Source organism: Sciurus vulgaris (assembly GCF_902686455.1).
Source record: "Sciurus vulgaris genome assembly, chromosome: 14".
Taxonomy (NCBI): Eukaryota; Metazoa; Chordata; class Mammalia; order Rodentia; family Sciuridae; genus Sciurus; species Sciurus vulgaris.
This window is the reverse complement of record NC_136475.1, coordinates 58,879,383-58,903,220: the sequence shown is the minus strand read 5'-3', so window position 1 is coordinate 58,903,220 and position 23,838 is coordinate 58,879,383. Positions and strand designations below refer to the sequence as shown.

General features: G+C 38.9%; 1 long non-coding RNA gene across 1 annotated transcript in view; it reads left to right on the top strand.

Annotated features, from left to right (window-relative positions):
- Window positions 1-23,838, top strand: part of LOC306644594 — a 96,753-nt gene that overhangs the window by 62,148 nt on the left and 10,767 nt on the right. Inside the window, exon 2 of the long non-coding RNA XR_013759419.1 lies at window positions 5,823-5,948. This is a non-coding gene — a long non-coding RNA (uncharacterized lncRNA). The remainder of the gene's footprint in view (window positions 1-5,822; window positions 5,949-23,838) is intronic.

The following is a 23,838-nucleotide window of genomic DNA, read 5'->3' as shown; positions in this document are numbered from 1 at the left end:
ATTTCTAACAAGGTGTAAGACTGCAGTAGTCCAGGTCAGAGATAATGGTTGCCTGGTCTAAAGAATTGTGATTATCAAAAATCAAACAAATAACAACAAAATAAAGTTTTAAAAAGGAGAAAAAGATAGATTTGAGATACACTTGAACAAAAAAATAAATAAACTCTGCTGATTATTTGGATGAGAGTTAAGAGAAAGTGAACAAGCTCAACAAGCTCAATTACCATTTAGCTTTTTAAAGTCCTCTTTACTTTTTACTTTTTATTATTATTATTATTTTAGTATTGGGAAATGAACCCAGGGTCTATGTACACTAGGCAAGAGCTCTACCACTCATTGAGCTACATCCTACTACATCTCTTTTACCCTTTTTAAAACCTATTATTTGGTGTCTCATTCTGCTCTTACCACTCTTTCAGCCCAATTGCCTTCCCTGTTTCTGGATTCCTTCTTTGAAAACAGAAAACGTCCAACAGTCCATCATATAACTATGGAAAAAGAATATATTGGTTATGTATCTGGTGGGCATCGAAGCCTCAACAGAGACAGCTAATTCAGTGGCCCATGTCAAATGGGTCCCAAGAGAAGAGGACTCCATAGACAAAGTCAGATATGTTATTATAACCCAATCAACAAGATTTGAGACAAGCAAAGATTTAAAACAAGTTTCATAATGAGGAGTATTTCAAAAGGATTAAATTCACCTATTGGTTGAGGGAAGCTCAGAGCCATGTGGTTGGCCCCATCCTGGGGTCAACAATCATAGCAAGCATAACTTTCCTAAATGTGATTGGTTGTCCTGTTTGTCCCAGTAGTCTGCTGTATCTATGTTCAAAATAACAGTCACTCCCTTTGGGAAGAATGACATTTGGTTGAAAGCTTTGTCTTAGAAGATACTGGAGCATGAGGCCTGAAAGGCCATGAAGATAGAAAATTCTTTGTGTCAATTCCATGAAAAAGATTACCCAGTCACCCTTGAGGACTGGAAAAGAGTTTGGGGGTAGAAATCAGGCCATGTGTGGGAGTTTCTGGTCTGCTTTCACAGTTTTCAGTGCCACATGGTTTAGCAGTGCAGTATTCTACACCTACTTTGCTATGTCTGAGTTTTTGAATCATTAACTAGAACACTGCACTAGTTTCCTAGGGCTGACATTGTACTAAGGCTGACATTGCACTAGTTTCCTAGGGCTGACATTGTATGAAAAACTGAGTGACTCAACAATAGAAAGTTACTGTCTCATTGTTTGGGGGGCTGGAAATGAAAGAAAATCAAGGGGTCAAAAGAGCCATACTTCATCTTTTATCAAAGAAACTATTCAGGGATTGACACATTTACCTTATCTGACCAATTTTATGAGACGACCTCAATGTGAGGTCATATTTTCATATGAAACCTATAAGGAAGAATCCTACCTTGCCTTTTAGCTTTTGCTGTTTCCTGGCAATCCTTGGCATTCCTTGGCTTGCAGATGCTTCACTCCAAACTCTTTCCCTGTCATCACATAGCCATCTGTGTTAGCCAGTTTTACTTCATTATGACAAATACCTAAGACAATCAACTTATAAAGAGGAAAGGTTTATTTTAGACTGCAGTTTTAGAAGTTTCAGTCCCTGATGGGTTGCCCATATTGCTTTAGGCCTGTGGCTGCACATCATAGTGAGAGCATGTGGCAGAACCAAACCATTCACCTCATAACCAGGAAGTAAAAGAGAGGAAGAAAGGACTGGAGTCCCACAGTCTTCTTTGAGGGCACACCCTCAATGACTTCCTATGAGGCCCCACTACTTAATATTCCAACAGCACCACTATGGAGTACAAGCTTTTAACACATGAGTCTTTGGGGGAACATTCCAGATCTGAACTATAGTACTATCTACTCTGTATGTTCCTGTCTTTGTATCCACTCTCTATTCTTACAGGGATGCCATATTTGATTAAAGGTTCACTCTACTCCAGTAATACCTTATTTTAACTAACTGTATCTTCTATAATCCCATTTCCAAGTAAGGTCACATTCTGAGGTATTGGGAGTTAGAATTTCAACATCTTTTTGGTGGGATAAAGTTTAACCTATAACAACCACCCTTCAGGAAAATGACTGTGTCTCATACTTTTTTCATTCCATGGAGACTCAATTCAGGTCACCAGCAAAGTTTTATGCTTGAGTGGATATGAAAAAAAATTAAAGACTACAATTTAAAAAGAAGCAGATTTTATGTAAGGCTGAGAAATGTCTTTAATTGTAATGGAATAATATTTCAATATTGATATATCTCCCATAATTCTTTTTTGTTAATCCTATGACTCTTCTCCAATTCTTGAGATAAAGGTTGTTCTAGAGAAGGCTGCTACAGAAAAATCAGAGAAGAGTGAAATTTTACCTTTTCAGTTACAAAAGCTTAGTTCCAGAAAGAATAACACTTGGTTAGTCCAAGCTAGTTCTTCCTCCCTTTCCATCTGAGATTTAGATAAATCTGTAGAAGAAAAGGAAGGAAGAGGAAGAAGAGGAATATCTGAGAGGGGGAAGTATATTATGGGGTTCCATGGCTCACCCCCGGGGCCAATTCTTAGAGAATGTGAAGGCAGTGGGATCTCTCCCAGATATATATAGGGACTTAGGAGGACAACTATACTTCTAGGGAGGTCATAAGACTTGCAGAATTTTCCTGTCCAAGGAGGACAGACACCTGTTTGGTTATTTCCTGAATTTCTCAGAGGGTACAGAGTATCCAAGTAGAGCCTGGAGGGGCCTAATGGTGAAGAAGTACAGGAGGCTGAGAATGATTCTAAGACTCGCTGAATGATGCAGCTATAAAGAAATGACAATTAGGGGCCTGGGGAGATAGCTCAGTCGGTAGAGTGCTTGCCTTGCAAGCAAGCACAAGGCCCTGGGTTCAATCCCCAGCACCCAAAAAAAAAAAAAAAAAAAAAAAAAAAGGAAATGACAAAGGCCAGAGTCTCATTCCCCTTCTGCCCTCCTATAGCTCAAGCTCAAGTCAACCCCAAGGATGGTCCCTACACTGAATCATTAGTGTTCTACTCTTATGTAGACTGAGGTTCACAAAATAAATGACGTCCAGTTATTAAAAAAAAAAAAAAGTTGATTTCTTTCAATTATTAATTTGTGGTCTGAGATTTATTTCAGCTACATAAAGAAAATGAATATTCTATGCTTATAAGTTACACTTATTTGTAGGTGGGCAGTGGGAACTGAAACTGTCTTCTGGGCAGCCAGGTGTAACCTCAGCATGTTCCCAGACTACAGAAATTATTACTGAGATCTCACTGATTGGGCCTTCAGAAAGCAGGGAAGGGGAAGGGGATGGGGTCGGGGAGGTCCATGACTAAACCACTTAAGTTATGTTTGAGATGCTTGACTTGCATTCTAAAAGGGACTCTGGATCTTTTAGAGGGGAAGTTCTGAGAGGCTCTGAAACTTGAGGTACTTATAAAGACAACTCAGCTACTGTTGCTAAGGAACGAGCCTATCTGAGTTTTGTTATAAACGTCACCAACTCCTGATCAAATGGCACCAAGTAATGGAAAGATGTAAAGTCATCAGAGGGGAAGGAACAGTTCATTGTGATGGGTCATGAGTTATGACTTAAAATTGTCACTTCTATGTTGCTACAAATGACAGGGTTTCACTCTTTTTTATGGCTGAATAAAAATCCTTTCATATATATATGCTATAAATTACATCTGAGAAATGTTTCCATATCTGTGTGTATAGATTCACATCTACCTCATTCTTCTCAATGTCATGTTATAGGAATATAACTTTATTTAACCAGTTTCCTCTTTAATGGACATTAAGATATATCCAGTTTCTTTGCTATTAAAAGCACTATTTCAATAAAAAAATTGTCTCTTCTCTGAAAAAAATATGACCTCACATTTGAGAGTATCTCATAACTGGTACAATAGGGTAAATGTGCCAGTCCCTAGTATTTCTCTTTGATGGAAGAGAAGTGGAGAGAAAATTAGAAATGCAGTAGGAAAAGAAAGCAGAAACTGACCAGCATAAATGACCTAATGAAAGACATTTTGGAGGAAGAAGTCAGAGTCAGAATAAGCCTTTGGAATTACACTGAGGTGTGAGCACTGGTTTTGTTACTAACTAAATATCCTTGAGCAAATAAATTTTAACCACTTCATAGGTCTTGGGTTTCAAATCTGTAAAATAAAATGTGTTGTATAAAGACCACATGAATTTTGCTATGTTTACTCTTTATCACCTTTAAAAAATTTTCTTCTAATTAGTTTCACATGATAGTAGAATGCATTTTGACATGTCATATATAAATGGAGTATAACTTCTCATTCTTCTGGTTGTACATGATGAAGAATTACACCAATTGAGTAATCACATATGTACATAGGGTAATAATATCCAATTCATTCCACTGTCCTTCCCACTGCATACTCCCTGCCCTCCCTTCACTCCCCTTTGTCTAATCCAGTGAACTTCTATACTTCCTCTCCTTACCCTCACTTGTTATGGTTAGCATACACATATCAGAAAGAACATTTGACCTCTGTTTTTTTTGGAACTAGCTTATTTCACTTAATATGTTATTCTCCGAGCTATGGTACCATAGCTTGGCTATTGTGAATTGAGCTGCTATAAACATTGATGTGGCTGCATCACTGTAGTATGCTGATTTTAAGTCCTTTGGATGTACACTGAGGAATGAGATAACTGGGTCAATGGCGGTTCCATTCCAAGTTTTCTGAGGAATCTCCATACTGTTTTCAATTTACAGTCCCACCAGCAATGTATGAGTGTACCTTTTCCCCAACATTCTCACCAACATTTATTGTTGCTTGTATTCTTGATAATGCCATTCTGACTGGAGTGAGATGAAATCTTAGAGTAGTTTTGATTTGCATTTCTCTAACTGCTAGAGATGTTGAACAATTTTTTTATATGTTTGTTGATTGATTGTATTTCTTCTTCTATGAAGTGTCTGTTCAGATCCTTAGCCCATTTATTGATTGGGTTATTTGTCTTTTTGAGTTCTTTGTATAACCTGGAGATTAATGCTCTATTTGAGGTACATGTGGTAAAGATTTTCTCCCATTTTATAGGCTCTCTCTTCATTTATTTTTTCCTTTGCTATGAAGAAGTTTTTAAACTTTATTTCATTCCATCTATTTATTCTTGATTTGACTTCTTGTACTTTAGGGGTCTTTTAAAGAAGTTAGTTTCTAGGACAACATGGTGGAGATTTGGATCTGCTTTTTGTTCTATTAGGAGCAGGTTCTCTGTTCTAGTGCCTAAGTCCTTGATCCACTTTGAGTTTTGTGCAGGGTGAGAGATAAGGGTTTAATTTCATTGCTACATATGGATTTCCAGTTTTCCCAGCACCATTTGTTGAAGAGGTTATCTTTTCTTCAATATATGTTTTTGGCACCTTTGTCTAGTATGAGATAACTGTACTTACGTGGGTTTGTCTCTGTCTTTTATTCTGTACCATTGGTCTATGTGTCTGTTTTGGTGTCAATACCATACCATTTTTGTTACTGTAGCTCTATAGTATACTCTTAATGTTTACTTCCAAGTCACTTAGAATTTGCATTTTTATTTCAATAACTCAATGCAATATGCAGCCCTTAAAGTGGTTCCCAGAGATTCCCATTTTCTGACTTTCACCCTCTTGCATAATCACTTCTCCTTGAATATGGGTTAGATCTAATGACTTGCTACTAATAAACAAAATATGGCAGAAATTATGGATTTGCACCACCTGTATTAGGTTATTAAACAATTATGACTTCTGTATTTGGTTCATTCTCTTTCTTTCTCTCTTTCTTGCAGATCACTTGCACTGAAGGAAGCATACTGCCATATTGTGAACAACCATATGGCAATATTCACATGGTACAGTGAGTAACTAAGGCCTGCAGACCAAAAACTCAGAGAAACAAATCTGCCAACAACCAGGTAAGTGAACTGGAAGTGAGTCCTTCATCTGCAATCAAGTCTTGAGGTAACTGTAGCCTTAGCCAACAGTAAGGCTGTAATCTCCTTAGAGGCCTTGAGCCAAAGACACCCAACTAAGCTGTTCCCAGGTTCCTGACCCACAGAAACTACATAATATATTCATTTGTTTTCTTAGCTTCTAAATTTCAGAGTAATTTGTTATCTAGCAACAGAGAACTAACTCATGGCTCAAACTCATCTCACAGTGGGTCCAATATGTTCTGAACCCATCATGTGATTATTCTCCCAGATTCAGAATGTATAATTAGAATAGACATTCTCAGCAACTGGCAACATTCCCACAACAATTCCCTGATGCATGGAATGAGGACCATTATAATAAGAAAGACCAAATGGAAGCCATTGGAGCTGTCTCTACTTACAAAAACAGTAAACTAAAGGCAATGCTGCCTTCTGAGGAACCGCTGAGATTAGTGCACTTGAAAGGGGTTGAAAGATGCAAGGACTATGATTCAGACAATGGACTATCATATATTTATCCAATGGTGACTCTAATGGTAGTTGTTTTTCTAGATGTGGTTTTGGTGCTGGAGCAAAATTGACACATCTTTTTTATACAGCTATTGATCTGTACATGCTTTTGTCTTTCTACCTGTTAGTAAAGACCTCAGAGAAGTTGACTATCATCTTACAAGACAGCAATGAATCTTCATTGTCCTACCTTGCGGTATATCAACTCTCCAGTCCTATGCCATAACCTAAACTGTAAGGACCGTTTCCTTTCCATAGGTACACTACATTGTACCTCACATTGCATCTCACTAGTATACCACACTGATGATATTATGTTTATTAGACATGGTGAGCAGAACATAAAAACTACTCTAGACACATGGATAAAATATTTGTGTGCCAGAGAGTAAGAGATAAATCCCACAGAAATTTAAGGAACTGCTACTTTGGTGAAAGTTCTAGGAGTCCAATTATCTGAGCTATGAAGAGATTTCTCTTCTAAGGTGAAGGTCAAGTTATTGCATCAAGCTCTTCCTACCAAAAAAAAAAAGGCACAATTTCTACTGGACCTCTTCTGCTTTTGGTCACAACATATTACTTGTTTGGTCATGTTACTTTGACTCATTTACTGAGTGACCTGAAAAACTGCCTATTTTGAGTAGGTCCCAGAATAAGAGAACACTTTAAAACAGGTCAAGCTGCCATGCAAGCTATTCTGCCAATTGGGCCATGTGACACAGAAGATTTGATGGCACTTGAGTCATTAGTGGCTCATAGGGATGCTGTTGGAAACCTTTCTGCGAGCTGCTATAGGTGAACCACAGCACAAATCTTTAGAATTTTTTTTAAGCAAAGACATGCCATCCTCTGAGGATAACTACTCTTTTTGAGAAATAACCTTTGACTTGCTACTGAGACTTGGATACTGAACCCCTGACCATGAATTACCATATTACTATGTTACATGAACTGCCCATTGTGAAATGGATGTTGTCTATCTTACCAACCCATAAAGTTGGATATGTACAGTAACACTCCATTATCAAATGGAGTGGTATTTATGAGATTTGACAAAAACAGGGCCTGAAGGCACAAATAAGTTGCATGAGGAAGTAGCTCAGATGTCCATGCCCTTATTTATGCTATCTATGGCCTCAACCATATCTAAGACTCTTCTAAGGAGTTCCTATGATCAGTCAACTGAGGAAGAAAATGCTTGAAACTGATTTACAAATCACTCTTCAACATATGTAGTTATCACCTGAAAGAGGATTACTGTAGCAGTATCAACTCTCTTTGGGACATCCCTGACAAGAGTGGTGAAAGGAAATCCTTCTGATGGACAAGACTTTGAATAAAGCATGTGGTTGTTCACTTTGCCTGTAATGATAGTTGGCCAGACATATGAGTCCACATCAGTTCATAGGCTGTGGTTGTTAAGGTTTGGATGTAAGGTGTCCCCCAAAAGGTCACATGTGAAACAATGCAAGAAGGTTCAGAGAAGAAGTAATTGGGTTGTGAGAATCTTAACCTAATCAGTGAATTAATCCCCTGATACAGATTAACTGAGTGGTAACTGAAGTGGTAGGGTGTGGCTGGAGGAGACAGAAATTGGGAGCGTGGCTTTGGGGTATATATTTGTATTTGGCAAGTAGAGACCTCTCTCTCTCTCAGCTTCTTGATCAACACTCTTCTGCCATGAGCCCTGAGGAATGGAGTCTGCTGTCTATGGATTGAGACCTCTGAAACCAGGAGCCTCCAAATAAACTCTTCCTCCTCTACAGTTCTGCTGGTCAGGTCTTTTAGTCATAGCAGCAAAAAAGCTGACTAAAATAGTGACCAATGATCAGGAACTTGAAGGATACACAACTGGAAAACTGGTATGCAGGGAAGAAGTATTTGAAGACTTATCCAAATGGGCATAAGAATATGAAGGTATTTGTGTCCCATGTGAATGCTCACCAAAGGGTGACTCACGAAAGGAGAACTTTAAAAAATCAGGTGACTAGAATGGTTCTGTGGATGGCCATGGGCCTTCTTCTCTAATCACTCCTGTTATTGCCCAAAAGATTTACAAACAAATGGCCATGGAGTCAGGGATAGAAGCTATTCTGGGCTCAGCAACATAAACTTTCACTTACAGGGGCCAATCTGGATACAGTCACTGGTGAATGCCAATATGCCAACAGGAGAGACCAACACCAAATCCTTATTATGGTACCATTTCCTGGGTGGGAGTGGGGGACATTAACCAGCTATCTTGTGGCATGTTAGTTACACTGATTTGCTTTCATGATAAAAGGAATAACACTTTGTTCTTACTAGATATGGATTTGCCTTTTCTGCTTACAATGTCTGTTCAAACTATCAGTTGTAAACTTTCAGAATACATTATCCAAAACCATGGTATTTTATGGAGAATCATTTAATCAAGGAACTCACTTCACAGCAAATGAAGTGAAGCAATTGACCCATCCTCATGGAATTCACTAGTTTTACCATGTTAGCCATAATTCTGAAGCAACAAATGTGATAGAATAGTAGAATAAACTTTTGAAAGCTCAGTAATGGCATCATCTAGGTGCCAACACATTATTAGACTGGGGCAAAGGTTCTCCAGTTTGTGGTAAATGCTGTAAACCAATATCAATTATAGTACTACTTTTCCAACAGTAGAATTCACCAGTCTAGAAATCAAACAGATAGAAATGGGAGTTGTTGCTCTCATTATCCCTACTAGTGATTCATTAGTACAATCTTTGTTTCCTATCCCAACACCTTCATGCTCCAATGCTCTAGAAGTCTTAGTTCCAAAGGGAAAAATGCTTCCTCCAGGGACACAAGTCCATTGAAGTTGAAGTTGCCACCTAGCTATTTTGGAGTTCTAATGCTATTGATGTAATGCAAAAGAGGGAATTACTATTCTGACTGTGGTAACTGATCTTAACTAACAAGAGGAAATGAAGTTGTTATCATATAATGGGTATATGTGGAATGCAGGAGATTCTCTAGGGCAACTTTGGTATACCCATGAGATCAATGATATTATCAATGTAACTGTTTCTACATTTCAGAACTGTGTGTAATCTGATAAACTCAAAGTTCTATAGTATAAAATAATAGTATATATAAAGTTCTATAGTATACAAACTCTCTATGTACTTAGTTAATTTTATTTGATCTGATTCAGAAGAAGTATGTTAACTTCTATGGTAGCAGCTCTGTCAATTTCTCCTTGTAAAATGCTAGAAGCATTTTTGCTTTATACATTTTTTTGAAACTATATTGTTAGGTGCATAAAAGTTCATGACTGGTATAGCATCTTGTTAAATTGTGTATTTTGTCAATATGAAATACCCATTTTATGCCTTCTTAATGTTTCTATGCCATATTAATTCTTACCACTGCTATTAAGAATTGAGATAATATATAAAATTTTGGTTTCATGCCTAACAGTAATAATCAGGCAAAAAATTACGGCTGCTGTTAATTACAGCTATGGAGACAAAGAAAGAAAGGATTGAAGGATTCCAGGTTAGGAAAGAAAGCAGCTATCTCTCTGGCTGCATAATGATCTTTTCTCTCGAACCAGGTGATGGAAACTCCAGGAAAAGAGAGGCCCCAGGCTTGGACAAATCACCAGAAAGTCTGCCAAAAGAGGTCTCCTAGGCAGCCAAGAGAATACAACAGAAACAGATTTCTTGTTGGATCTTGGCCTCTGTGCTTTTGAGGTCCAAGTGAAACGAGGAAGGGAAGAACAAAACAAGGTCAGACCCTGTTGTAGCTGAGTTCCTACAGCTAAAAGGTCAGGATCATCTCTTCAACCAACCTCTTGGATTTAGTTCACATAGGCCTACAGGGGCAATGCCTCCACTCCCAGGGGAATTCTCAATTCTGCTGAACTTAAGTATGTTTAAGATTCTGGTCTCATAGACTCACTCCCCACACCTCTTTCCTTCAGGTCTTCCCTGTAGTTGGGTCCATTTCTCTTTTATCAGGGGTTCTTGTTCCAGTTGTGTTGTTTACTGCTGACTACTAACATGCATTCAGTGTGTACATGAGCATGTGTCCATCTGTCTCTATCTTTGGAACACAAAATCAGGGTAGCCTTACTAACTGGTCACTTGATTGCCTAAAATAGCTTGGCTTTCAAAACCCTTCATTCACCTTCCTGAAACTCTTCACTTCTCTTTGCTTTGCTGCCTAAAATTCATAGAATTATAAAAACGTAAAAGTTTGAAGGTCGCTTAGAGATTAATTAGTCCAAGCATCTCATTTTACTGAAGAGGGAAGAGGAGTCCACAGAGGAAAACTAATTTGCCCCAAATCATACAGGTAGTTAGATGCAAAGTGGGACTGGAACCCAGCTCAAAGCAATAGGACTAGGAAATGAGACTTCAAGTGGATGGCCAGGGGAATTAATATGAGAGTCCAGGGCACTGGATGTCTGGATGAGCCATCATGGAACACCAGGAAGTGGTTACTTTGGCCAGCTAAAATGCAGCATGGAGCATGTTCCAAGAGGTGGGAATGGTGCATTGGTAGACATCACACTCATCTGCCTCTGCTATTCTGACCCTGCCATACAACACAATACACTCCGAAGACTAAATCCCAACTACAATAGCAGTACAGCAACAATAACATCAACTCATATCTGTATAATGTTAAAAATCTTTCCATCTATATTATCGCATAAGCTCACTCCATGAGAAGTTGCTATTAGTAATAATGCTAGTATGGGGAAAATCAGGGACAAGGAAAATACATGAAAAAATACATAATGTACTTTGTGGGCATATGCTGGATGTTGCTGGTTGTCAGTCATCACCACCGTCCCTCCTTCTCCATCTTTAGAGGACGATAATTTTATCCAGCTTTCTCTGTTCCACTCCCACCCTGGCCTCCCCGCATCCACGTGCCTTGGGAATATGGCATGCTCCCAAGTTTTAGGGGCAGGCTTGATGGATTAAGAGAAATCCATCTCCTTTACTAGGACCGGTTTGGGTATGGACATGTGAAGCCAATTGAACCAGTGAGATGTGATGAGCTATGTGTGGTGGTAGTATTTCAGAAAAGCCTTTCTTACTCTTCTGGGAGAGCAGTGGGAATGTCTTTCCCTTTCCCACCAGATGGGAATGCAAAACCAAGCAGTTCCAATTGCTTCAGAACTATGAGGCAAACGGGGTTTAGGATGAAGCTAACCAAAGAGAGTAGACTAAAGATAGAAAGAAGCCAAGTGTTTTAGGATCTCACTGAGTTACTGAATTACCAGTAAAAGCTTGCCTTACTTTTGGACATATACTTAAATGAGCCACTGTGTATCCTTTAGAGACCAGCTGGAGGGAATTTTCAATTGCCTGATAATATATTTTTCTTATAAAGCGCCTCCAAATATACTGTTAGAGTCAGCATACCTACGTGGCCTTTAAAGGATGCTACCTTTCAACCAGACAGTATTCAAATATTGGCTCCATCATTTCTCAGCTGTGACCTTAAACAAGTTACCTAACTCTCTGTGCCTATAATGGGATAGTAATAATACTTATAGAGTTGTTGAGAGGATAAATAAGTTAATAAATAGGGAGAGTTTAGAGTTGTGCCTGTATAATAAAGGCTCAAAATATTTTAACATTTTCATTATAAAATGAGAAAGCATAATTCAGACATCTAATTATTATCAATAATATAGTTTATTTTTTAATATATTACTTTTCATGTGCCAAGAATCTGAGTAGGTACTTTATAAGTACTTTCTCTAATTCTAATAATAACTCTCTGAAGTAGGATTGATTCATTTGTTTCCAGATGAGGAAACATGTTCACAGGCGTAAGAGATGTGGCCAAAATAGCATAGGCAGTAGCTGCAGAGTCAGGATTTGAACCCAGGTATAGGTCTAGAACCTACCTTTCCCACTCTACCATGCAGCCTCCCAGAGTACCTTCCACTGAATCATCCTGGTGGAGAGTGGTGCGTTTGAGATCAGAAGAAACCTTCAGCAAGAGCTAAGAAAAAAGTACAAAGTAAAAGGTGAGCCGCAAAAGAAATAGAAATATTGAGAATGCTGAAGAAAGCTCAGGCCCATTTTGAAGGTACTCTCTGGACTGTGTGCCCTTTTCCAAATGCACAGAGTTGTGATTTGAGCCATGTTTCACAGATCTGAGAAGACAGAATGCACTATGGATTCTTTCACCCTTGCCATCTGAGAATGGGGAAGCAGGGAAGAAAGGAGGGGGTGGAATTAGAAATTCAAATGGAATCTAATGAAATCACTTTTGATTCCACAGTTATTAACCCCAAGTTGGCTCATTCCTTTAAATCTTGAAGCTGTCTCAAGAGTACTATACATTAAGTGCCAGAAATTATTGATCTTTTCTTTCATATGGCTAGTACATGTCACCACCACTAAAATGGAAAGAAGCAACAAATGCTGAATAAGCTATTTCTTTGAGGAAGACTGATAGTGAACACATTCTAAAGATGGGGCAGAAATGTTGGGTTTCCTTTTGAAAAATGGAGATTGTTTGCAGGAAGGAGATAGGTTACTTTAATCTGCTAGGGACTTTTTTTTTAAACTGGGGAAGTTTGCCCGAGTACATTCACCCCAATAATGAAATGAGAATAATGTTATGAGAATTTAGAAAAGCTCTTAAACCCCTTGCTAGTCAGAATAGATTGTTATAGAATGTTCATAATAGTGCTTTAGAACTTCACTGGAAGACCTTCACATAAGTCCAAAGCACATCTCCACCTTAAAAGTTGTATTGTGTTTTATTTAAGAGTATGTGGTGTTCTTTTCAGAGAGGTGTTCATTTGATGAATTGGAGAAAACTTAAGGATATTACTGTAGCTCTTTGTAAGGTCTTCAGTAAATACTGGCTTCTGTCCTTGGTCAGGTGACTCGCTTTTAGTTAAGACAATTAGTATTACATAAGAAGTGAGGCTAAGTCAACAAAGGATGAGATGAGGACAGGAAAGGACAAGACCTAGACTTAAATGCCAGAGGCAAGGTGAGTGAGATTCCTGAATAGTCCATAGGCCAGATGATAATCAGAACGATCTATAGAGATCTTTGAAGTTGGTTAAGTGTGGAATTCCTGGGATTGTAAGCAATGGACAACTTTCTAAAAAGTCTTACTTGAGCTGCAGTTTTTTACAAGCTGTCTGGTGAATAAAAGCTTGATTTACACCACCCCCAAAGTGACTCACAGGATTTCACCCAATTTCTAGACATGGATGAATTCACAATGCAGAGCTTTCTGTTTGCTTTTGCAATGCTGAGGATAGAACCCAGGGCCTTGCATGTGCTAACTAAGCAAGCACTCTACCACTACACTACACTATACACTCCCTGGCCAATGCAGACCTTTTTGATGAAAGGAGTGGTCAATTATTCCTGAAAAGGCATTTACTCCAACACATATAAGAAAATACTATGAATCTTCCTTCTCATCTTCCCCAAGAGATCTGAAACCATTTAATTGGGCAAATGTGATTAAAAGAAAGAGCAAGAGTCAAAACTTTCAGAGGATCTTCAACTCTGACCATGCTTTATACTAATTTCTAGGGTGCCTGAACTACTGTAGTAATGATACTTATGAGAAACAAGTATTAAGTGGAATTTTGACCCAGTACACTTCAAAGTAGGTTCTGTGAGACACCAAACTCCCATACTATGTTATTTTTCCATTACCCAAGAACATAGATAACCTCAGCAACTGGAAGATTCTTTACATTGACTCCTCAACTCATGGAGTATGGGCCAAGGTAAGTTCCAAGTAAGGGCCAAGTGTAAGTTCTTGGAACTTTTCCTTATTAGCAAAACAATTATGGAAAATCAATGTTATCTCTTAGCACCTATCACTACTTGGCAATATACCTACTGTACAATTATTTTTTGTATGTGATCTTGAAAGAATGGACATTTTTTTAAGCTGTCTGTTTTATCTCAACTCCCTAAGGTCTCCCTCCCAGTGACGGGAACAAAGCCCTTAAAGCTGTTCCAGGAATCAGCCCCAAACAGGGAGTAAAGGGGTAAATTGAGCCAGATAGCCAGATAGTGCTCAAACAGTAGGATTACCAGAAACTATTGACCAGAATCTACGTCCTGTTGTAAAACATTGTGAAACATGTTGTATGTTATCAGCAAACCCAGACCCCCTTTGAAATTTCCCGGCAGCTTTGTTCCCCTTTTCCCTTTCATGTGTGACCCCTCCCGATGTGTGGTCTCTGCCTTTATAAACCTGCAAGATTTTCTGCTAGGGACTCGACTCCTGGACTCCTGCGTGAGTCACGAGTCGGGTCCCAGCGCGCTGGAATAAACACCTCTTGCGGTTTGCATCAAGTGACACCTCCTGCAGTTGATTGGGGTTGCCGTCGATCCATGGGACAGAGTTGGGGTTTCCTTTTTGGGGGCCTTATAATCTGTTTCCTTCACTAGAATGTAGTATCTTTGAGAGCAAGTATTTTATCCGCACTGCCTGTTTGCTGTTTTGTCTCTACATGCCTGTAACAATGACTGGCATGTAATAGGTACTCAATAAATATTTATTGAATAAACAGATAAATTTCTAGGGGAAATTTCAGAGGTCAGTGCCATTTCAAAGATTTAAGAGGTGCAGGTGTGATAATTCCTACTACACTGCTATTTTAATTTCCATTTAAGTCAGTGAAGAAGATGGTTGAGTCTTAAACAATCAAGACTCTCACCACCATCACTCACTTGGCTGAGTGGACTGTCATAAACTTAATCAATTGGCATTTCCCACTGCACCTTTTATCCCAAATTTAGTATTTCTTTTCTCTGATAACAGGGATTGAACCCAAGGGTGCTTAACCACTGAGTCACATTCCTAGCCCTTTTTTTTTTTTTTTTTTTTTTTTTTTTTGAAACATGGTCTTGCAAGTTGCTTAGGGTCAAGCAAAGTTGTTGAGGCTGACTTTGAACTTGGAGTCATCCTACCTCAGCCTCCTGAGATGCTGGGATTATAGATATGTGCCCAAATTTAGTATTCTTACAAGAACAAATGAATACCACTGATACTCGGAACACAGCTAATAATCTGTGAAATGCTTTTATCTTTTCCCTCGGCCCAACAAACACAAATACTTAATACAGTTTGCTTTCACTTGGCAAGGACAACAGTAGAATTTTATTGACCTACTACAACTATATATCAACTTTTGTTACTACATCATATTTGCTACACTGGATCTTGACCATCTCATTATCCCATTAGGACATTACTTTTCTCCATTAATGAAATCAGACTTATAAAACTTTACCTGTTAACTATTCTTGCATAACACATTATCCCAAAATTTCATGGCTCAAAGCACAAATAGATAATTATTTCTTTCTCAGGGTTTTTGAGGGTCAAAGATTCAGACAGGAAAAAATGGAGGTTTATCTCCATTTGGAGCCCCATTCTAGAAGGCCAATAGAAGATTCCAGGGCTGAGGGCTTCACTCATATGTCTAGCAATTAATGTTCTCTGTTGGCTAGCTGGTTTCCAGGGACATGTGGATAGAGATAGACAGTGAGAGAAGCCGCATTGTTTTTTGAAGGATATGGAAAATGACAACCCCCAAGACAGGGAAATGACAACCCCCCAAAACTGTCTGACCTGGAGGAAGAGGGAGGAGGAAGGCAATTATTAATCCTCTTCCAGTAAATCCTTTCTCAGTAACAATGGGCCTGGAAGGGTAAAAAACAAACTTCCATTCCTTCCCAGGTTCAATTCCCAGCATCTCCACCAAACATTCATCCCTTTCCAACAAAATGGGTCCTGAAGTGAGGAAATGCTGGGCCCTAGACTTTTACCCTTTCCCTCCATGGATGAGTCCTAGAAGGAGAAAAGCAAATAGTGAACCTCTGGGTAACAACTGGTCCTAGAGGAAGAAAGTAAACAGTGACCGAGTAAGTAAACTCTGATGGAGTTTTGAACTTTCATCACTTCCCAGTAACATAAGTTTTGGACTTTTTACAACATTTTTCCTGACACATTCTACTTCAGTCTCCAGTGATTAATTCATTCTCATTGTAACCTGTAAAACTATAAAACTCAGAGCCCGTCTGTAACTGGGGGTCATTTTCTACCCAGAATGTAAGCCCCACCAGTGCCTGATTGATTGACTGTGCTGTGGAATAAAGGAAAGTTTTCTGATCCTTTTGAGATCTGCTTCCATCCAAGTTATTTGTGTTTTCATAATGGTGCTGAAACCATTTTGGTTATTTTTGTGTACACGTTTAGTCGTGGAAGTCATATAACATCACTTTACCCTACGGTAGTTCCACCTTATCTGAAGTTTTGTCTTCTATGATTTTGGTTACCTCAGTCAATCATGGACAGAAAATATTAAATGAAAAATTCCAGAAATAAGCAATCCATAAGTTTTAAATTATGTACTGTTCTAAGCACCATGAAGATATCTCACACCATCCAGCTCTGTTCTACCTGAGACAGGAATCACCCTTTGTCCAGTGTATTCCGCCCATTAGTCTTGGTTACCAGACCCACTATTAGTGGAATCACAATGCTTGTGTTCAAGAAAATCTTATTTTACTTAATAATGGTCCCAAAGCACAAGAGTAGTGATGCTGGCAATTCAACTATGCCAAGGAGAAGCCATGAAGTATTTCCTTTAAATGAAAAGGGAAACAATAATAAGATATTTTAAGAAATCACATTTACATAACTTATATTACAGCATATTGTTATAATTATATGATTAGTTATTATTATTAATCTCTTACTAGACCTAACTTATAAATTAAACTTTGGGGGAGGGTTACTGGGGATCAAACTCAGAGGTGTTTTACCACTTGGCTATACCTCCAGCCCTTTTTATTTTTTATTTTAAGACAGAGTCTCACTAAGTTACTTAGGGCCTCACTAAGTTGCTGGGGCTGACCTTCAACTTGCAGTCCTTCTGCCTCAGCCTCCCCAGCTGCTGAGAGTATAGGTATATACCACCAAACCTGGCTATAAATTAAACTTTATCCTAAGTATGTATGTGCAGGAAAAAAACACTATATTCGGAGTTTAGCACTATCTGTGGTTTCAGGCATCTACTGCAAATTTTGTAATGTTTGGGGATATGGGGTAGATCACTGTACTTTATTGGTTGGAGAAATCACAAGCTCCCACCCAGATTGGAAATGAGGAAAACAAGATCCTGGCTGGGTTCCATGAGGCCCTGTCTCAAAATTTTTTTTAATTAAAAGAATTGGGGATACAGCTCAGTGGTAAAGCAACCCTGGGTTCAATATCCAGTAAGGGGTGGGTGTGGGGGGAACACCCAGATCCCATAGTAAGAGATTAATTGTAACAACTAATAGTAAAATACAAATGTCATCAAGTTACACCTCTGCTTGAAACAGTCAAGTCAAATATGCTGCAGTTAAGAGTTTCTGGATGAATGGGAGCCCTAGGATTAGAACACAGCAAAAGTCCAAGGCAAATTCTAAGAAATTCTACCTATTAAGAGGTAGGGAGAAAGGGAGACAGCAAAGGCCCCAAGAAGGAGTAGTGAAATGGGAGGAGGATCAGCTAGAGGGGACAGGATCACTGAACTAAGAAAATGCTGTTTCTAGAGGAAGCAGTAAAGAATTACTCTTTCAATTAGGATAATTATAATCCTTCTAAGACTCAGGAGGATTAAATAACATGCAAAAATTTTTCATAATTCATAGAACCTTATCAATGTTGGATATTCTCCTTATCAGGGAATTGGGAGGGTCTAAAGAGACCAGAACGCCCCTTCTGAAGTAGCGTCCCAGCACCTAACATATCCAAGTCCCTTCTAAAGTCATTTACCATCATCTAAAGCAAACATGCAGTCCTTTTGACATTTGGGACCAGTAAGCCTTTGATTCAGAGCAGTATAATTTTTTGGAAACAAGGAAAAACTCCATTTGTCTTTGAAAAACAAACAAACCCAAAGAAACTCTACCTGCTTAACACTGCCTAAAAAATTCCTTCCAGAAGACCTACAAAACTCCATAATAATGCAAATACCTGGGGCAACTACCTCAGTAATGCAAAGGAGACAGTTAAGTGTAATTATTGTCAGATCCTGGGTTGTTTTTTAAGACTTCAGGAAGGTATCCAGAGCTAGGAAGAAGTAGGAAGGTGGGAGGGGAGGACTTAGCCACGCTAGGGGGAAACCAAAAAAACTGGAGATACCCAAGGCAAATTTCACTGACTTCTTAAATTTCACAATTTTGCTTCAGGTAGGCTCTGTTTATTTTCACATCTATCCTGAAAAAAAAAAAAAAAAAAAATATATATATATATATATATATACATAAAAAAAAAATATATATATATATATATACACACACACACACACAACCTTTTTTGTAAATATATGGGCTAGAGCCTGCTTACTTTAGCAGAAACAATGTTTCACTGTCATATGCTCCACAGGAAAATATTCTTCTCTGGCAGCTATAAGTGACCTGATTCTAGAATTTAAATACAACAGATTCCCGCCCTGTCCCGTTTAGGGTGCTGATGGTATGGGTAGACCCATGGGTTGCTGTATTGAACCAGGGCAGGAACAGTGGTTCCACCGTTAACAGTGGTTCACTTTATGTTTGAATATAGCTCTTGCTACTCACCACTGCAACTAATTTTTAAAAAAATATTTTTAGTTGTAGATGGACACAGTATCTTTATTTATTTATTTACATGGTGCTGAGAAATGAACCCAGCGCCTCACACATGCTAGGCAAGTGCTCTACCACCAAGACACAACCTCAGCACTACAACTAATTTTTTAAATGGACATGTTTCTTTTTCTTCCTCTCTCCCTTCTTTTCCCTAATCTCTAGCCCTTCTTAATCTCAGGGAAAACTGTATTACCTTTCTTCCTCAACTTAGATTTATCTGTCCTTGAGTACACACCCAACATAGGAACGAAGTAATTTAGACTTTGGGGATGGTACCAGAAGATCTCAGAAATGACTCTCTATCAAATTAACAAGTGAATTACAACTCCAACAGAGAACACGTGGAGTGTAGCCTTTGAAGCACCTCTTTAAAAGCCCCCTATTCCTGCTGATGGGCAGAATCACAGCCTCTGCAACAGGAGTCCCTTGTGTTTCTTCTTTGCTAGAAAAGAAATAAATTTTCCTTTTCCTTTTTCTCAAAACCATGTCCTTGTCATTACATTGGCATTGGGAACAAGGGCCAAGCTTTCAGTAACAGAATCACTGAATTTGGGCCTTAAGAATTGGTGCACTGGGAAAGGGAACCTGGGAAACTGACCTCCCCTTCACCTTCCTGGTAAAGCACTCAGATATGTGCCAAGTTGTCCCAGTTACTTACCTGGTGGGCAGGCAGGTTTCAAGCTCAAGTCCCCAGAATAGAACACAGGGCTAAGAGAGTAATGATCCTTTCTTCCATTTTATGAGAACAGTAAAAGAAGCTTCTGAAGACTGGTAGCTCCTCAGCCCAGTGGGCAGCATCAGAAAACAGGCAGCGGTGCTGTCCTTGGGCACTGAGGGCCAGGAAAGCCCTTCCAAAGATTGGAAGGCTGCTGAAATTCCTTCTATATTTAATCAGCTCTGTCCTTTGACAGGCCTAAGAGGCTGTTTCTGTCAGTCACTGTCATCTGCACCATCTGGCTTTATATTATATGGAAGTATTCTTTTCTGAGAACCATTTATGCCCTTGCAGTACATTAAACTCACAAAGCTATTTGTTACAACGGGGTTCTGAATCATTTACTGAAGGCAGCCCTTTAATTTAACTGAACTGGATTTGCATTCACTAAGCACCCACTATGTTCACTCTGATTGGAGGCCAGAGGAGCAGAACCCTTAAGGGGCTCAGCATGATCCCATGGGACTTGTCAGACTTAACTAGAGACCTTCCACACGGTCAAAGTTCTTTCCACAGACACCTCCCTCCCCACTGCCCATGCATAGCTCCTGGACTGGAGGCAGAACTGCTGAGGCAGCTCCTGGGGATCTGAGGCTCACCTGGCTACTGGTCTTCTTCCTGCTTGAACCCATTCTGGCAACCAGATGCTGTGATTGCCTTCTCTGTGCCTCAGCACTGCCTGCCTTAAATGCTGACTAGTATCTGCATATAAAGGCTAATATTTCCTGGTCAGGAGAATGCCATCTTCTCCTGATAACACTAGCATGAACTCCACCCCACACATTACATCCTTATGATGCAAATGGCAACTTGTCCTGCCCTCATTTGTCACCCCCTTGCTTTGGAACTTCCAATCTTAGATTAGATCTAGACCCAGTAGTGTACATGCCTGCCCTCCTATTCCCAATTTTAGTGAAAGACCTAATTCTAGCATTTTCTACCTTAGTAATCATTCCTATCCTACTTCAGGTAATCAAAAATGTGCAGCTGTTTCTTGAGCTATGATACAAGGGAGTAAGGAAAGAGAAAATAAATGCAAGACAATGAGCATACAAGTGTGCAATGCTACGGTACAGGAGACATAAACAAAGACAACGGGATGAATTCAGAGTGAGAAGACAATGGGTACTGAACTGGACTAGACCTTGTGTTACAGTAGAATTCGTCGTCCTTTCATAAAGGTACTTGTTTCTCAGGATCTAGGAGTAAGGTAAGGAAGAACAGCAAAAAGCTGAGGAACTCAAGCTAAAGAACAAAAACAAAGTGGCTGGCAAACTGCACCAAATTCCAAACAAGGAATCATCTCACCCATTGGTTGGAGGAATTTCTGTCACATGGACACTTGAAACAAAAGGTCAAAATTGAATTCATGAGCCTTTCTCCAAGTTTCCTCACTTGATTGTACCATCTAATCGGTCAGACCAGAAATCTAGTGTTAAAGCAAAAATGAAGGTTAAGAGTCCAAAGAATGAGTATGGACTAGAAGCTATTACTGCCAAGTGGGGGTGGCTAATCTAGCAAAGAATCTAGGCTCTGGGGAATTAAGTTCCAATAGGTACAGATCATCCTGTTTCATGAATGCAAAATCTCTGAAAGTTGCGGATCAATAACAGTACTGGCTTTGTCAGTAGAACTAGCCAGAGGTGAATTCTGCAATGTACATGAAGTAATCTCCTTTGTGGTAATAGCACTGGATAATTCTGTTGCATACACAAGATGCCAAAGGGGCATCATGGCCCCCAGGAGGCCTGCACTGCTCTAAGCAGCCTATGCATGTGGCCAGGATGTGCCACTGGGAATCATTCTATTGCCTTCTTCCGCAGACCTTACATCCAACTCATTACCAAGTCATTTACTCACTCGTGTCTTTTTATTTCTCATATCTGCCCCTTCCTTTCTATCCTTTTTTTTTTTTTTTTTTTTTTTTTAGGGAAAAATAACATCTTTATTATGTTACATCTGCTTTCAAAAAACACACGTCCTCATGCCCAGGTTTTAGTATGGGTTTTTATGTAATGTTTTAAAATTTTGCTCTTATTCTTATTTCTTTTTATGTTTATTCCTAGACATTTTGACTTTTTTATTGCTATTCTCATTAGTCATTTCTAATAAACTAGAAAACTTCTCAGTGATTTAACACCTCCACGCTTTTAATTTCAGCTACATCCTACAGAGTATTCAAGATGACTTTAACAATGCCATTTTAGTAAAAACATCAGAGCTAAAACCTCACCAAGCTGGCCCAGGGAGATGTTTACATTCTTATCCAAACTTTTTATAAGTGGACCTGGGCATCAACCTGATGGAGAAACATAGGAAGGTCACAGAATTTATGTGGCCATGAGAGCAATAGAAGAACTCCTCAAAAAAAAAAAAAAGAAAGGAACTCCTCAAAGTCGGCTGTATCTAATATTGCCCAGATTATCTCTGTTTATTTCCCCAAACTCTGCTCCTAGGAAGAGAGTCTCATATATATATATATATATATATTTAATTTATTTTTATTGTAAACAAATGGGATACATGTTGTTTCAGTTTGTACATGGAGTAACAGCATATCATTTGCATATTCATATTTACATAGAGTAATGATGTTTGATTCATTCCGTTATTTTTTTTCCTTCCTCCTCACCCCTCCCACCTCTCTTTTCCCTCTATACAATCCCTCCTTCCTCCATTCTTACCCCCCTCCCACCCCCCATTAAGTGTCGTCATCCGCTTATCAGTGAGATCATTCATCTTTTGGATTTTTGAGGTTGGCTTATCTCACTTAACATGATATTCTCCAATATCATCCATTTGCCTGCAAATGCCATAATTTTATTATTCTTTATAGCTGAGTAATATTCCATTGTATATATATACCACAGTTTCTTTATCCATTCATCAGTTGAAGGGCATCTAGGTTGGTTCCATAGTCTGGCTATTGTGAGTTGAGCTGCTATGAACATTGATGTGGCTATATCTCTGTAGTATGCTGATTTTAAGTCCTTTGGGTATAGGCCGAGGAGTGGGATAGCTGGGTCAAATTATAGGTCTATTCCAAGTTTTCTAAGGAATCTCCACACTGCTTTCCAGAGTGGCTGCACTAATTTGCAGCCTCACCAGCAATGTATGAGTGTACCTTTTTCCCCACATCCTCTCCAGCACCTATTGTTGCTTGTATTCTTGATAATCACCATTCTAATTGGGGTGAGATGGAATCTTAGTGTAGTTTTGATTTGCATTTCTCTTATTACTAAAGATGTTGAACATCTTTTCATATATCTGTTGATTGCTTGTACAACTTTTTCTGTGAAGTGTCTGTTCATTTCCTTAGCCCATTTGTTGATTGGGTTATTTGCATTCTTGGTGTAGAGTTTTTTGAGTTCTTTATATATTCTGGAAATTAGTGCTCTATCTGAAGTATGAGTGGCAAAACTATTCTCCCACTCTGTAGGCTCTTTCTTCACATTGCTGATAGTTTTCTTTGCTGAGAGAAAGCTATTTAGTTTGAATCTATCCCAGTTATTGATTCTTGCTTTTATTTCTTGTGCTATGGGAGTCCTGTTAAGGAAGTCTGATCCTAAGCCAACAAGTTGAAGATTTGGACCTACTTTTTCTTCTATAAGATGCAGGGTCTCTGGTCTGATTTCAAGGTCCTTGATCCATTGTGAGTTGATTTTTGTGCAGGGTGAGAGATAGGGGTTTAGTTTCATTTTACTGCATATGGATTTCCAGTATTCCCAGCACCATTTGTTGAACAGGCTGTCTTTTCTCCATTGCATATTTTTGGCACCTTCGTCTAGTGTTGGAAAATTGTATTTATTTGGGTTTGTGTCCATGTCCTCTATTCTGTACCATTGATCTACCTGTCTATATTGGTGCCAATACCATGCCGTTTTTGTTACTATTGCTTTGTAGTATAGTTGAAGTTCTGGTATTGTGATACCCCCTGTTTCATTCATCCTGCTAAGGATTGCTTTAGCTATTCTGGGTTTCTTAT